This window comes from Perca fluviatilis, chromosome 13, assembly GCF_010015445.1.
Source record: "Perca fluviatilis chromosome 13, GENO_Pfluv_1.0, whole genome shotgun sequence".
In the NCBI taxonomy this organism is placed as follows: domain Eukaryota; kingdom Metazoa; phylum Chordata; class Actinopteri; order Perciformes; family Percidae; genus Perca; species Perca fluviatilis.
The window spans coordinates 20108186-20124407 of record NC_053124.1 but is presented as its reverse complement, the minus strand read 5'-3'; positions in this window follow the sequence as shown (position 1 = coordinate 20124407).

Here is a 16222-nt window from a genome sequence, read left to right as displayed (position 1 = left end):
CTGTCTAAGGTGCTAGCCCTTGTTGGTTCAAGCAGGCAGGAATGGTGGGAGCTTGTGGCTAATACGGATAGTCATTCAATCTGCTTGTCATTGCTTTCTCTTGTTATTCCTTGACATCAAACAGTGTGTCTTTTAGTCACAGATTGCTCAGTCTTGGAATCAACTACACCAGGCAAATCCAGTCAAGCCAGTCCATCTAGCTTGTCTCTCCATGTGTAGTGGCAATGATTATTAGCTTCTGATTAACTGTTCAGTATGGTTCTCTGTTTGTTCTTTTTTCATTGCAGCTGTGTGTCCACAGTGGGTGTTCAGTCTGTAGCTTGGCAGTGTTGTTTTTGTTGTTTTGTATTATTTGCCCTGCTGAGTCATGTATAAAGAGACTTTAACCTGTGCCGAGCCTCTTTGTCATCTCTGCAATTGAGTAGACACAATATTGCAGCATACTCTTTTTTTTTTTTTTTTTTTTTTTCTCCCCATTGCCCTGCTTCGCATTCACACTACATTTCAAAGCAGACATTTTGTAATGCTAACAGGCAAAAAGCCAGATCCATGAGTGAACTCCACCAGCATATACCTGCATGGCATCTATAATCCAGCAGAAACCTCATAGATATATTACTGGTTTTCCAATTTATTATTGCTCTTCCCAGATGAAACCTTTTATCTTTCCTTTTTTTTCAATTGACAGCTAAGGTTGTCTCCTACAAGTTACTGAGAACTAATCATATGTGAAGAGAACTGAAAAATAAATAACTCCCTCCTATGCCTTTCCTTCTCTCAGCCAAGATAACAAGCCTCCTATTCCACCTCCTTCTCCCTCTGCCTACCTTTGTGTCTTGAGGGAAGATTTTTGCATTGGCTTTGTACACTCAAATCACTCCTCATTTACTTCAACCAGGATTTATCCCTAGAGATTGAAATGAAAAAATACAGACAGTAAGATTGTGTCTATTGCATATACAAAATACATTAAGTCTGCCGTGTTTATAGACTGGACAGTTCCAATCTATGCACATACACTATAATTTATAAATTAACACTGAAAAGTAATAGTATTTGATGCATTTTTGCTGTTAAATCTTGACATTCAGTGCACCGAGACAGATCAACTATCTTTATCGATCAGGAAAACAGCCTGAGGATAGGACCTCTTCTTCAACCTAGAGGTTTAAGCTCTAATCCTACAATACAAATCACTGAGACGCAGGCTGGGAAATCAGTGATTGACCAGGATGGTCTGGGTCTTTATGGGGTAATGTAGGTGAGTGCAGTCATGGCTGATCAGTGCTGAGGGCAGCTGTGGAAGAGTGTGCTGCTGGAATGTAAGAACTTCCTCCTTAGCCACATGTATCATGGGCTTAATTTAACAAAGTATCTGTGGTAGGACATGCTCTACTCACAACCCCACTGATATCACTGCCCTCAAACCATTAAAGCACATCTGCTACACATGTTCCTTCCATCTTCCATCTGCTGCTAAACTTTTAATTTGCAACCATCTGCATGACCTGTACATACAATATACCCTGCAGTGCATATTTGCACATAGTAATAGACTAATTACCTCTGAAACCAAACACCCCAAATAGCCTTTTACTTCTAATGTTTCCCTTGCAGATTTGAAGTGTTGATTAGCTCATAACTGTTTGCAATTTTATAACGGTACATAGTTTGTTTTGGTGAACCAGCTTAATGGAATTTGCATTTGTGTAGGTCATAAACAAATTGGCTTTTTCTGTTTGAGAATAATTAAAGAAGTTGTGTCGTATCTTTTCAGATACAACACAACATATGATATGGACATATGGACAGAAAAACCAAGATCTTGTCACTCTTCTTCTGGTGTCTGTGCTCTGGCTCTCTGTCAACTGTAGAAGTAATTTGCTTTTTGTTTATCAAGCACTGCATTGCGTTGTATATGAGGCCTTTACAACACTCTTGGGTCTCTTTGGTAATGTATGTGGGTCTTTAGTCATTTCACAGTCCAGGTTTAACATGAAGGATGGCATTTGTTTGTTATTGTGACCCCAGGACTGTAGAACAACTTTCAACTAGGGATGTCCCGAACAAGTTTATTTTGGGCCTGATCCTGATTGGAGTTCTTTGACAATGACAAGAATGCAACTCCTAAAGCTGATGTGACGCAATGAGCTAGAGAGAAGGCGTTTCACTCTGCTAAACTTGTTGGAACTACAAATTAGTCGAATATTTGATTCGTTGATCGAAAGAGCCTGATTCGACTGCCAATCTCTCTATGGGGGTTCTTAGCAGTGTTGTGCCTGAATGCGTTCATTGAACTTGTTCATATTTTGGGCAAACATGAATTGAACGTACTGTATTACTGCCTGATGAACGTTACTGTGAACTCGTTCATTCTGAGGTCTGTGAACGGCACGCTCTCTGTTTAACTTCGTTCAATAGGGTGCCAGATTTCTATAGAGCCTTCCAGGCGAAATCCAGGGCCTTAATATGTAGCGGAAAAAACACCCAATCTGGCAACACCAGCCACCAGTGTCGCATCGCTGCATGCGTCATTAAAACAAAAAGCAGCATGGAGGCAACGAAGCAGCAAGAAGGCTTCGTATGATCATTTAAACGAGTTTTAAGACAAGGTCGGTGAAGATGCAAAAAATCTTACATTTCTATGCAAACTTTGCCCGCTGGCTTTCAAAAAGCAAATCCGCACTTCAGTCACATCCACAGCAAACCTGAAACGGCACATTGAACTGATTGGATATGAAGATGAAATCTGATGCATAGTTTCAGTGTTAAAACTAATAAAATAATTGTGGTCTGTGGTTCTATATGGGCTGTGGCAATAATTTTGAAAAATAATAGCTCGCAGCAACATATGGAAAAAAAGAACTATGAACTAGTTCAAAAAAATTTTAAATTTGTGAACTGAACTTTGAACTAGTTCATGTAGAAAGTGAACTTTCCCAATAAGGCATGGATACCCGACCCGAGGCCGACGGGTCCCGCCGGGTTCGGACAGATATTTAGAAATTATGGTCGGGGTCGGGTCGGGCTCGGTCACATCAGCGCGATAAGGCATTTGTTGCAAAATGATGCTGCGGCGCCTTTTAAGAGAGCTCAGTGCGTGTGTGTGTGTGTGTGTGTGTGAGTGAGTGTGTGTGAGTGTGTAAGGTAAGTGGGCAGAAGAGAGATAGCCAGAAAGAGGAAGCATGCGTGTTGTAGATCATGCAACCGGAGCAGAGTTAGTGGTTATTCATGTTATAACGTCGGCCCTGGAGGTAACGAGTCTCTCCTGGTTTTCTGATCACGGTCGGAAACGAAGCGATCAGGAAAGGTTAACCCATTGAACATGTTAACAGCTGATTAACGTGCGCTTGTTGCCCCGTGTGCGCTGATACGCTCATCTGTTGACATTTCCGAATGCCTTCCTACAGTTGCTTAATAAAAGCTTTCCACAAACGTAGCCTACATGTGTCAATAGTAGGCCCTATGAGGGAAGAAAATTAGATTTTAACTGTGTCGGGCTCGGGTCGGGCTCGGACAGGCTCTGTCGGACACGGGCCGGCCTCGGACAGAAAAATTCGGCCCGATCCGGACTCTATTTCCCAACACTGGTGCTCAGTGATACACCAGATACAAATACACCAGTCAACTTGCGGTTGTACTCTGGTGTTACAGAGTGGAGGGTCTTCTCTTCTCTGTCAAGCACTTTAACCAAAAGACAATGCTTGCAGTATAGGCTGTCATTAAGGAGAACTATTTACTGTTGTTCCTTCTCTGTCAATCAGCTTGCATTGGCAATTTTGAGCTACTTAGTTCTATAGGTTATGTATATGCTTGTATTAAGAACAAGATAATGAAAAGTTTTTTTTATTCCATAGCTCTTCAAGGCCAATTTTAAGCCCAAAGTCCACGAGTGTAGCGAAAACCTGCAGCATCTTACTTTCACTCTCTTTGGCTCCTTGACAGCAAAAGTTGAAGAGGCTCTCTTCTCAAATTCGGCTTTGCTTACAGAATGATAACTACACATGAGCGCCAAAAGGCTGAGATAGAACAATATACTGACTGCAAGATTGTGTCCTCTCTGCGTGTGTGTAGCACAGCATGTGTGTGTCTGAGGTATTACTGCAGACATGCTTGGGAGGTTTTCATCTGCTGAAGTCTGTTGCCTAAATCCTGCAGAGAGAGAGAAGAGAGAGAGAGAGAGAGGAAGGGAGAAAACAAGAAGGTGAAGTGGAGAAACCCGACAACGGGGGAAAGTGAAGAAGAGAGTGGTGGAGAGAGGTGTTTTTAGCGGAATTAGATTGTTCCTGAGTGTGAGTCAGGCTCTCTGCTTCAGCCTAATCGTGATGGATGGTCCACCGCTTTGAAACAATGGAACACACATAGATGTACAGCACAGTGAGGCATACACACACTCAACATGCACACTTTTACAACCTACAAGCTTTGACCCTGAGTTTATGTTACCTCATAAGGTTTTGGCTTCATTTGTTGCATAATCCATACAAATTGGTTGGAACTGACCAAATGAAGACATGAAACAACAAATTGAAGAAACTGTTTGTTTGTAGAGGAATGGGATCATGAAACACTAATGCACCTCGGTGATACTGTAACCAACAATCAGATTGAATTTGTTATTGTTCATGGAATGATGGAAGAAAACTGGATTTCCAAGCCCCTCTCTGAAAACAAAGGAAGAAAAAAATGTTGTACCCAGACTATTTCCTTTTTACCATCCATTTGTCCAAACTAAGAAGAAATGTCTTTTACAAAAGAGACTAGCAGCAAAATGTGCAAATATGAGTAAACATATAAACATCACACAATGTATCAAAGAAATGCAATGCACTGAATGTGCGGATAGTACCATTGAATCACTTAAAGTTAACCTGAATGCAGATGAACATTGGAGTTTTTCTTCCAAAAGACAGACTCTGTAAGAGTAACAGAGTTTTGTAAGGGAGAAGTTTCAGCACTTTGTGTAGTCATTGTAGACTGGGTAAACCCAGCCCAATCTGCCGGCGATTTGATTTCGCCCTGCAGCTCAGGCTGGAAACCTGTACGTTTATCTATCCTGCTTCTGTTATAATTTTGCGGAGACCAATCACAAACTGGCTTATCCACCTGGTGCGCTGTTGGCGGGTTTAACACGATGACAATAGAGAAGCGACCAAGCAGCTTCTTGTTTACATTCGACCACCGAAGCGCAGCAACCCTTTGATGCTGCTGTCGCTGCTACGTCACCCGGATCGTTGGTCTGATTGGTTGAAGGACTATCCAATTGCGTGCAGTCGTTTGAACTATGCCTGTTGATCACGCCTCTTGTGCAGTAGAAAATACAGAGCAGACTCCCCAGGCTAATGTTCAATCTTAAAAGATTGAGCTTGGTCTGGTGATAGCCAGACTATAGTCATTGTTGAGTCAAGTATGAATCAATGCTGATGGTTAAAAAAACAAAATATCTATAAAGAGTCAGTGTGCACAGGGAAAAAAGAGCATTTCTAGATACTGTATATTGCAGCATTGTTAAATGGATAAGATGTGCTATTGGATACCAGTCTAAAAAAGCAACATGCATACAAAAGACTACATATTATAATCTGTTCATCAGTTTAAATGTTGCAGTAGGTGAGTCCAACACATGAATCCTTTATGTTGCCTATGTTTTTTTGTTTCACCTGAAATATTACTTCACTTTTCCATTTGTTGATCATCACATGACTGAAAAATATGGGTCCACTTTGAGGGCCCCTGTGTCCTGATTGGTTGGTCATTCTGGTTAGCCTAATCAGACTCTTTCTAACTTTCATATACTGTAGGTTAACATTTTTGAAAAAACGTGTTCATATCGAAAGTGGCAAAGTTAGACCCTCTTTGTCTAACCTAAAACCAGAAAAGCTTTTTTAGATATGTTATGCTTCATGTCAAACACAATTATTTGCTTATTGGAGATGTGGAAGCACTTCTCTGCTTAAGCAGTCAATAAGTGCACTTAATGATATGACACACTTTTATTTTATACAAAGACATACGATAAATAAACAGATATCAAAGTCGACTCAGTTCTGCATTTCTGATCAATCCAAGCTTATTCAGCTATCTAACACAGATATGCATAAAAGCAGCAGTTAATGAAGTGAATTAATCTTCTCAATGGCCACAGGGATAAAAGAAGCCCTGGCACGCCTTGTTCTTGTTCTGGGCATTTTGAAACGGTGGCAAGAAGGCAAGAGACCAAACTCCTTAAAAAGTGGGTGGTTGGGGCACCTTTAACTTCTTTGGATTTATCACAGATCACAAACAAACGCAACAACCAGCTTAATTTGCTGTCAACCCTGCTAACATTACTTGCCCTTTGTGAGTAAATGATTTTTCCTTGAATCCAGTCTTTTCTAAACTGATCATAGGCACCTCAAGTAAGCCGTCCAAGATTTAAAGTATGTATTACATTCTGGTCTTGCTGCTACAGTGTCTGAATCAAGGTAAAGTGGTAAGGGACTGTTCGTTATTTATTTCAGGGGCCACCAGAGGAGTTTTGGGACCTTCAGTCAAAAAAGACATGACCCTCCCCCAACAATTTATCGATACCTTCTGCACTGGTTTGCACTTGGCATAGATATACAGATTACCATTGTTTTTTACAGCATTGACGCAGCACACTCCTCTGTTATGGTGTGGTGGCCATTTCAGTAGATTTACTCACTAACGTTGTTGTGGAAACACAATCAGCATGGAAACTAAATGCACACTTCCTGCATTACTGCATTACTTCAAATACTAAGTTTCTCCTCTAGTAAACTAGTATTCACATGAAATAAAACAAAACATTGAGACCATTCAGCAAAGCACTCTGGGTAACATTCAACACACAAACTGGTTGCTATGGACTCGTCACTAGGCTTCCTCCACTTCACCGTTTAAACAAAGTGGAATAAACTAAGTCCAAATCTACACAAAACCCGCAATCAATTAGTAAGCTGACATCAAATGTGGCATTTAGGAAACCTTTATTGCAACCTTGGCACGGTAAGATGTCCAGACTAGCAACATTCATTTTCGTTTTTTACGTCCTGCTGCTCACATCGTCAGCCAGGACATTTTTTTACTAAAGCAGTATATGAAATCAGAAGCCTGTACTACGAAACAAGATCAACATGGCCTGGATTTCTATGACTACGGTCCCGGATAATCGGTGTCACGAAGGTGGTTATCAACAAGTTCAATCAACCCAGGTTTGTCCAATCTAGAGGCGCGTTCACATAAAAGAGGCGGTGTTTGCGCACCACGACCAATCGCAAACATCTACCAGAGCCGCATATTTTAAACAAAAAGAGCAAACTATAATTCTACATAAATATGAAGAACACAGACTCGGTTTTACAGGGAAAACGCAATACAGTCGCTGCTTCCTAAAACAGTAAGGAAAGCTGGCAAAAAATAATTGCCGACGCTGTAGATGCGTAAATTACTCTTATCAATATCACTTCCACATCAGTCAGGACCAAGATCTGACCATAATTAATTTTGTGCTTTCCATAAACTGTTGTTGCTTTAGCCTGTTATTGCAGTTGCAACTCTGACAGTGGGAAGCGATCGTGAGAGCAAATAAAACATATAAAAACATAATTCAAACCGATGTGCGCATTGGCAACACACGGCTCAAGACACCGACAAATAGCCGATATGTAATTCACTCCCATTAAAATATATATATTTCATAAAAATACCCATCAGGGAATGTTAACGGGGTTGTCGGTCTCTAAATGTTTTAACTTTTATATGCGCACCCCTCTCTTCCCTCTCTCTCCCCCTCTCTCTCTCGCTCAGTACACCAAGCTCCGCCTGGTCTTCAAAGAACGGTGACGCCGTTATCAACCGAGTATTGATTGGTCAGTAGGCGGTGCTTTTACACCGGTTGATCTCTGATCTCCAACTTAACCTGCTCCCAACCAGGTTAGGCGTTCAGCATGAGTTACCACGGCGATTGAACCCGATAACAACTGATCCACCTTCGTAGTACAGAAAATCCTGGGTTGAGCCTTAAGTTAGCTCATTAACGCCAAATCCTGCTTCGTAGTACAGGCCTCTGATGTATTATCTACCACCATTTAGTTGTTTTGTATTATTTAGCTAAGATATTTATAAAATATCTGGTCATGCCAGGCGTAATTATTCCACTAATTTTTTAAACCATACAATTACCTGTTTCAGCCACCGGGGCAGTGCTGCCCATGCCCCTCAGCAAACTCATGGGTCAGACCCATCTGGTAGCGGGGGCAGAGACTGACAGCTACATGGATATGCATATATATGAATATGCACCAAACGAGCCACTTCGAAATTTTGCTGTTTCTATGAATACAAAAGTTGGGTAACCTGAATGCAGATGAACATTGGAGTTTTTCTTCCAAAAGACATACTCAGAAAGACTCCCACCGGACTAAAAAAATGTTGGATGACCCTCCCCTCAACAAAGAATAAAAAGACATGACCCTCCCCTGTTTTCCTCCGGTGGTCCATTTCATAAATACCGAACGGTCCCTAATGCACCCTTCAGCATAGTCCACTGTCTTGATGTCATTATTAGTACATGTTGATTACTAATTGTGTGTCTTTTTCTCTCATTCACCAAGTCCCTCCTTTCAACTTGTCACTGTGATTGGTTTTCTGTTTTCACTTTTTCACTTTCCTGTTTCTTTATTGATCTAACCTGACCGTAGGGTCTGCTAAGTAGATGCCCACAGTCAGTCACAGAATTTGACCTGTGACTGTGACACACGCACATATACAGAGCACAGTGGTCCTTCTGTGAGCCATTTAGCCATGGGCTATGTAACGTGCCACCTGCGTGTGTGTGTGTGTGTGTGTGTGTGTGCCCTTTGCAAATGTATTATCTTATGATTAATTCTTGTCATTCATCCCCATATTCCCAAAACCCATTCTCTGTGCCTGGCTCTTTATCTCCCCCTCCGTCTCTCCCTCTCTCTCTTTCGCACTCATTTGCTCTCGTCAGTACCTCAGATTCTCCCTGACATTTTTCCCATAATCCTCCAGAACCAGGAAGTTAAGCCCTGCAGGGGCCAGACTGACATTTAGGAACTGCTCTCTAAGCAGCATAGCTGAACTATGGAGGCACACACACACACACACACACACACACACACACACACAGATACATATACCCACATATTCATACATACATGTAGAACAACTTAATTATAGAACCACATTAGAAAATACATGCTTGAGGGAAATTGTAAGAAATCTTCCAAAAATTGGAAGAAGTATTTCCTAATGTTGACCATGTTTCAAACAGTCCAAGACACAAACAAAGACAAGCTGTTGGCTTCTCTTCCTTGTACACTTTATGAAGGAAAGCACAAAAAAGGTTGGACAGTGTATTTGGGTATTCTGTGACATTAGTTTTCTGAAGAGTTTGCCATATTTGCAACCTGAGTTGTTTAAGGAAATTGTAATAATAATAATAACAAATGGATGAAATGAATGCGGGAAAATCATTCATCTTAGATGTATGCCTGCCAATGAATAACTTTTGTTGCTGCCTGTTTTTCCCAATTTAAGTCTCCAATTTCATAGCTATTCCGAAATACCTGGAATAACCCTACGCTTTTGCAAAATATCCTGCATGCTTGTCATGTCAAGCTCAATACTGTCTTTATATTTACTTTATGCATTAGTTTTACACTTAGATTCAGTAAAATGGCATCTTTACTAGTATGTTTTAGGTCAAGTGCTTACCAGATAGCTGATCATATCTTAGTGGGGCCAGTGCAAATATATATTTTCCATGTCATGTATTTCACTGACCCTTAAATGAGCAAAACTATTAAAATACACACTTCCCTCCATGAGTGGCTTGTGGGCAAATCAATCAGTCTAAATGCAATATACTTTTTTTTTTGCAGTTTAGGTTCACATATTATAGACTTTTCCTTCCAAGAATGAATGGCATGCACATGCTGTTAAAAAAGCTTCCTCTCAAGATCATTTAAAAAAAATAAAATAATAAAAACTCCCAGATTTTAAGATGTTTTGGCTCTGCCTGTGCTGTCATTATATACTGTATGTGCTTACAACTACTCCAAAGTGCAGGCACAGAAGGTAAACAAACCAAGAGATGAAAGATGAGCAAAGAGAAGACATTAGATGAGACATGGAGAAAATGAGCAGGAGAATTGTGGAGGTGCAGAAGTGAAAGAACATAATAAGGATGGACTGGTTTTAAAGTACAGTGGATAGCAGAGGAAACCGGATAAAGACCAGCAGCAGACTGTTGGTATCAGCTAATTAAACCTAAAATGTTATGAGCTTATGAATGACGTTGTGCTTAAAACTATTTGCAAAATGTGCTTTGGCTCCACTGTGTAATTTATACAGCTCAGGTTTAAGAATATGAAAACATCTGCAGTTTTTGGAACAAAATTTGTCAGATTCTTGTGCATCTTGCCTCTGTTCTTAGAAATCAATGGAAATGTCTGTCCTCCCTCCCTCCCCTTCCCATTCATCCATCCTTCCAAAATCTCCTCAGCTTTTTAGTTTTACCCTTAAAGGCTTATTAGCGCTTCTCCTGTGTGTGTACATGTCTAGCTCTGTCTCATGCACTTGATCCTGTCTCCTCCCTGCTCTCATCCCTCACTATCTCCCTCCCCATCTTGCTCTCTCTCCTGCACCCCCACCCCAATAACAGCCTCTGGCCATGAAAAGTTTTACAGATGTGAGTTGGCAGACCTTGTGTGTGTGTGTGTGTGTGTGTGTGTGTGTGTGTGTGTGTGTGTGTGTGTGTGTGTGTGTGTGTGTGTGTGTGTGTGTGTGTTGGCAGACCTTGAGACCTGTCAGTGTCTCACTGTGTCAAATGAGGACGCTGGCATCCTGCCTACCCCTCATCTCCCCCCTCTCTCTACCATTTTCTCTATCACGCTCTTGCGCGGACACACACACATACACACACAAACTCAAAGACAGTTAAGAGATCCCTACACAGTGGCATAAACTGGGCACAGATCTGAATGTTGCAAACTAGTTGCTAACTACCCTGCAGATACAGTTTTACCAGACAGACTGAGTTGGCCCTAAAAAAGCAATTTTGCTGCATGGCAGTTGATTGCATGCGCCCCACATATCTGCCTGGAAGACATGCCAGTCTCCTTTCAACAAGTTAACTTGTTGCCCATGCTCTGCATTTTGGCCAAGAGTAATTCCTATATGTGCTGCTCTCAAATTTAGCCTGTAGAGCAAGTTTGAACTGTGTGCAACTGTCCACTGTACAATACACCAACCATGTGGAACCACAAACTAAAGGGGTATTTGGGGAGAGACTATCCAAAACTGTGCGCCATTATCATATTATTTATCACATCTCATTCTTCTCTATGATGGCTGGCTTTTCACCCTGCCTTTCAGTGTGGCCATTCGAAACATTGTGCCTCCAGACGTGTTCGGATGACATGTTACACAAACTTCTTCATCTACTTGCATTTGAATTAATTTATGCACTCAGTTTTTTTTATTCTTACTTGCCTATTGTAGAGAAGCAAAACCGTAAGCTGATCTCATATGAAATACTCCGAGCCTAAGCTGGCAATCCACCCAACCTGATGCTCAGCTCCTGCACCATGTTGGGCACACACAGAGCTCTTACTAACTGCTGTTTACAGTATATGCTATTTTTCTCTTCCCAGAATCTTTTTACTGACATAACACTGACCACTGATCTTTTAAAATTAATTGAACACTGTAATTAGTAAGTACAAATCAATGATTTTTATTAAATAGATTTTGAAAAAATTTGGATTTACCAGGTGTTTTATCAAGCTTGGCTCAACATGCCAGATGAGAGCAGTTTCAGATGGCACCCAAAATGTACTTATACAGCTGTTAGCTAGTTGTCTTTTATTAACTTTAATAAGGAGACAGACTTCATTGTCATTAAGAAAATTTCTATATTTCAGATATTTTTTCCAAAATGAGCTTGTATGTGCTTTGTGCCTGTGAACCTGCAAAATTGATACTGTTTTTGTTTTACAAAATGGAAGAATTACATATATGCATGTTGCTGTGCACAAAAATAGTTCCACGACGAAAACTGGTCACAACTGGAGTACATTTATGAAATCTAGAGCATATCAATAAGAGGAGTGGGACACTACCATGTGTTCAATTACACTTCCTGATTTTACTTGATAAAATGAGTATGCTTTAAATAAAATTCCTAGCCCTCCTCTGAATACATAGTAAATACCTTATATACTACAGAATGTCCTTTATTCTTGACAAACTCAGACACACTTACTTTAAAATCATGTGACATCTGGACAGCGATGTGACCTTCCAATAGGTAACAGACAGCTGCCACATGGAAAATAAATTTATAGTCATCATGCTCCTTTTATATGTATTTCTCTATTGACCTCTTTCTTTCGACTTTGTTCTCTCGTCTCTCTCCCCTGTCTTTCTCTTGTACGTCTCCCTGTCTTTCTCCGACCTTTATATTTGTGTGTCTGTCACTTTATCTCGGACTGTCTCTGTTTCTCTCGATTTGGCTGCAAGGAGAGCAGATGGCACTGATCCATAACTTAGTTAAGGGACTGACATTAATAAGGAAGGACATACACACAGAAAGAGAGAGACAGCAAGAAAGATGGAGATTAAGAGTGAAAGCCAGACGATTCCCTACATGTGAAAAACGGAAACACTTGAGTTGCAGAGTTCAAAGCCTTTTTTGACAACAAAAGGTAATAAAGTAATATCTGGCATTCAACACTGTGCTCTTCAATGTATCCTACACAAACCAAGCAGCCTATTTACGACTTGGCAATACGCTGAAACATATATATAACTCTAAAACTGTCAAGAACATGTTGACGGGTATAATAAACTAATATGGCACAGACAAACCCACAAGATGTAATGAGGACTTACATCCTGAAGTGAACGTCTTGACAGCAGTAATGCAGAGAATAAACTTTATACCACCCATTGCTCTTTCATTAGATGAGTGATACGACTCAAAAGCCAAATTTAGCAGAGCATGGTAATCACAGCGTCCAGGCTGCCAGGAACCAAAGTGAGTTTACTCACTCAGTGCAGAGAGGACAAAGAGTAGCATGGATGTCAAAGCACTACTTGACATCAGAGACCTGGCTAATAAGAGACTGGTGTATACAGGGATATGCATTACCTGGGTATGTTCCATGGAGCCATCACATGCTAAATATCATCAAAACCAGTATGATGATCATTACACAAATACTTGTGTACATTTAAATGTACTGAACACTCCCAAAAACAAATTTCACAAAATTCATACAAGTTGATTAGATTTAGATAGAAAACGACTTCAATTTAGTTATAATATGATGCAGATACAGCACGTTTCACATGCATTTTAGAAGAAAAAAAAAGCAGTATTGGATAGATATTTCCATTAGTTTACTGATAAGGTGCATGAATCACCTAGAAAAACCCTCCCTTTAAAGCTGCCATAGATTCCTAGCAGAAATCTCATTTGATTTATATTGAAGTTGAGAGTTTCCTGCTTTCCTCAACTTTTTGTCATGAGGGAACGTTAGATTTGTATTGTTCATAAAGCCTCTGAATATTCCCAGTGGTGTAGCAGCTCTGTAGGTTTGACATGCTACACTTTGGCTCCCTTTGCTCGATACCACAGGTTAGTTTTGTCTTTCTTATTCTGCTGCAGGGATTTATAGTACATTGTCCCACAGGGAATGAACAGACAGGGGCTAAAACACTTTGAGGGGGGTGTATTTTGGACAATAGACTTGCTGTGTGTTCTTTGGATGTGGTGGACTAAATATACAATTTGTTTGACCAAATCCCAATGAAACAGCTTGGGTCCAACACCAGTCCCCATTATCTGATCATAGACAGGTCAATACTTTCATCAAGAGATTAGACAATAACTCAGCCTCAGGGGTGCAACCTGCCTTCAGGGGAGCCTCACCAAGTTCTTTTAAATGGACTCCATCTAATGCTCACAGTTTTTTTCATTTTATGTTACACTCATATGAAGTGACATATTGCAGTTTCTTCTGCAGGATAATAACGAAGGTATCAGGTTATATATAGCCTTATTTTCTGTCAACACTGTTTTTCAGAAAAGTCAGCATCTAATGAAGACCAAGGTCAAGATGATTATCACTGTAGAACACACAATTAAACAACAGCATGTAGTTGTGGATTCTTTGTTTCATACACACAGGCTGACAAGAATTTACAGCAGTGTAAAAGTGCCAAAGTTAAATTAAATTGTGTGCACTGAGACACAGTGGTCAGGATATGTGGGTTTCTGTGCTCTGAATTCTTCAGGTTTTAGATGATATGGTGCAACAACAAGGATTGTCAATTAATGAATTAGGACAAATATTGAAAAAAAACAGTTGCACTTTTTTAGTAGTAGTGATTAAAAGATGGTTGGAGTGTCAGTTAAAAGAATCAATTTAAGGGTTAAATATAAAGAAAAGAATTGTGACACGGTGAACCTCAAATATTAAAATATGACAGGCCTTTCGGACAGACTGCATGCACAAACACGCACACAAAAGAAAGCTATACAGAGACATATACTAAATACAAAACTTCACGGGCCCTCAGTGTGGGGATTTGAGTAAATTGGAAGCAGACAATAAAGGGACCATGTTTCTCAGGAAAAGAAAAAAAAAATCCCTCACCAGACTGAAAATATATACTAGTTATCCCCTCTCTTCATTTCCTCTCCCTTCCTTTGTTTTACTATCCTCTCTTCTCTTCAATCTGTTTACCTCTTTTCCCTTCTTTTTTTCTTTTCAATCATTTTCTTCTTCTCCTGTTTCCCTCTCACTTCGCTCACACCTCACACCCTCTGCTCAGCAGCCTTTTTCTCCTCTCTCCAAACAATTTGCAGCTGAGCTTGAGAAAAAATACTGTGTATGGTGTACAGTATGTCTAAATCTCTTAGCTATAAATTGAGAGCTAAGTTATAACCCTCTCTGGCTCCCTCCTAAACACAAACATTATTGTTAAAGGGTGGAATGCACATCTTATGCTGCCTCATCATCAGCATTCTTAAATATAGTAATAAATAGAGGATGGACTGGGTTTAGAAAAGAATAACTTCAAGATTGAACATGAGACAAGGATGACAGTGTAATCTGTGTCACTGACAGCACTGTCAATGGAAACATAAAATTACCTATAAGCTTAAAGTTCATAATGATGCTCAGCGGCTGGTCTTTAAGTTAATGGTGTGGGATGGGTTATGCATAAAAAATATTTCTGAGCACCCTCCCAGCTGGCAACAGCTAATGCTGCTGCTGATGGCACTGTAGGAGGAGGTATTGTAGGGTAAGCTGGTAGCTGGCAAACTCAGCGCCTGATGGGCTTTTTGGCATAGCTTTGTGAAATGAGCAAATGACTGAAGGTCCTCCACTGGACTGACAGCATGTCATGGAGAGGGGTGGAGGTCACTGCCTATTATAACAGAGAGTTTTGCTAACATCCTTTCCTCCAACACTGCCAGTAAGCCCGGGCTCAGTCCAATGTCAGAGCTACAGTAGCCTTTCCCAGACTCCATGTGTCCCCTGAATTGACGTTGCCAGCCCTGAAGCGTACAATAGCACAAAAAGGACACTGGCTGCGGCAGTCTAATACAACCGTGTACTACAAGTTGAGACACAAGAGCCTCGTTAAGAAGAACAGACCTTTTTGCTAGTCGATTTCAGGTTTTCTGTCCAACTGCAATGCACTTTAAGTTATTCTTACCTTTTAAAGTTTATCATTTTCTCTTTTAAATGTTAATCAGGTTTACACAAAAACTTTAAGATAAGTATACACAGTCAGTATACACAGTCTCCAATGAAATTGCTCTCAGCTGGGAGAAGCGTACTCCAAGGATGTCAACATTGGGACAGATAAAATCCTGAAATTTCATTTTAAATCACTTCCCTTTCATATGAATCATAATATATGCTTCATTTCAAACACTATTTGTCTAATCACTTTGTGTGCCTAACAGGGAGAGAGAAGATAAGAAGTAAATGAAACTCGTTGGATGACCTTGATGTCCTCGATGAGTACCCGTGAAGGTACAGTAACAAATCTCCTTGTGCATTTAGTTCACTTTGGTGTAGCACTTTTCTACATTAGGAACAGCTTTACAATACCATCAGATTGTTTATATTTGAATAGGACTAATACAGTTCAGTCAGTCTTTAGAGAATCTTGA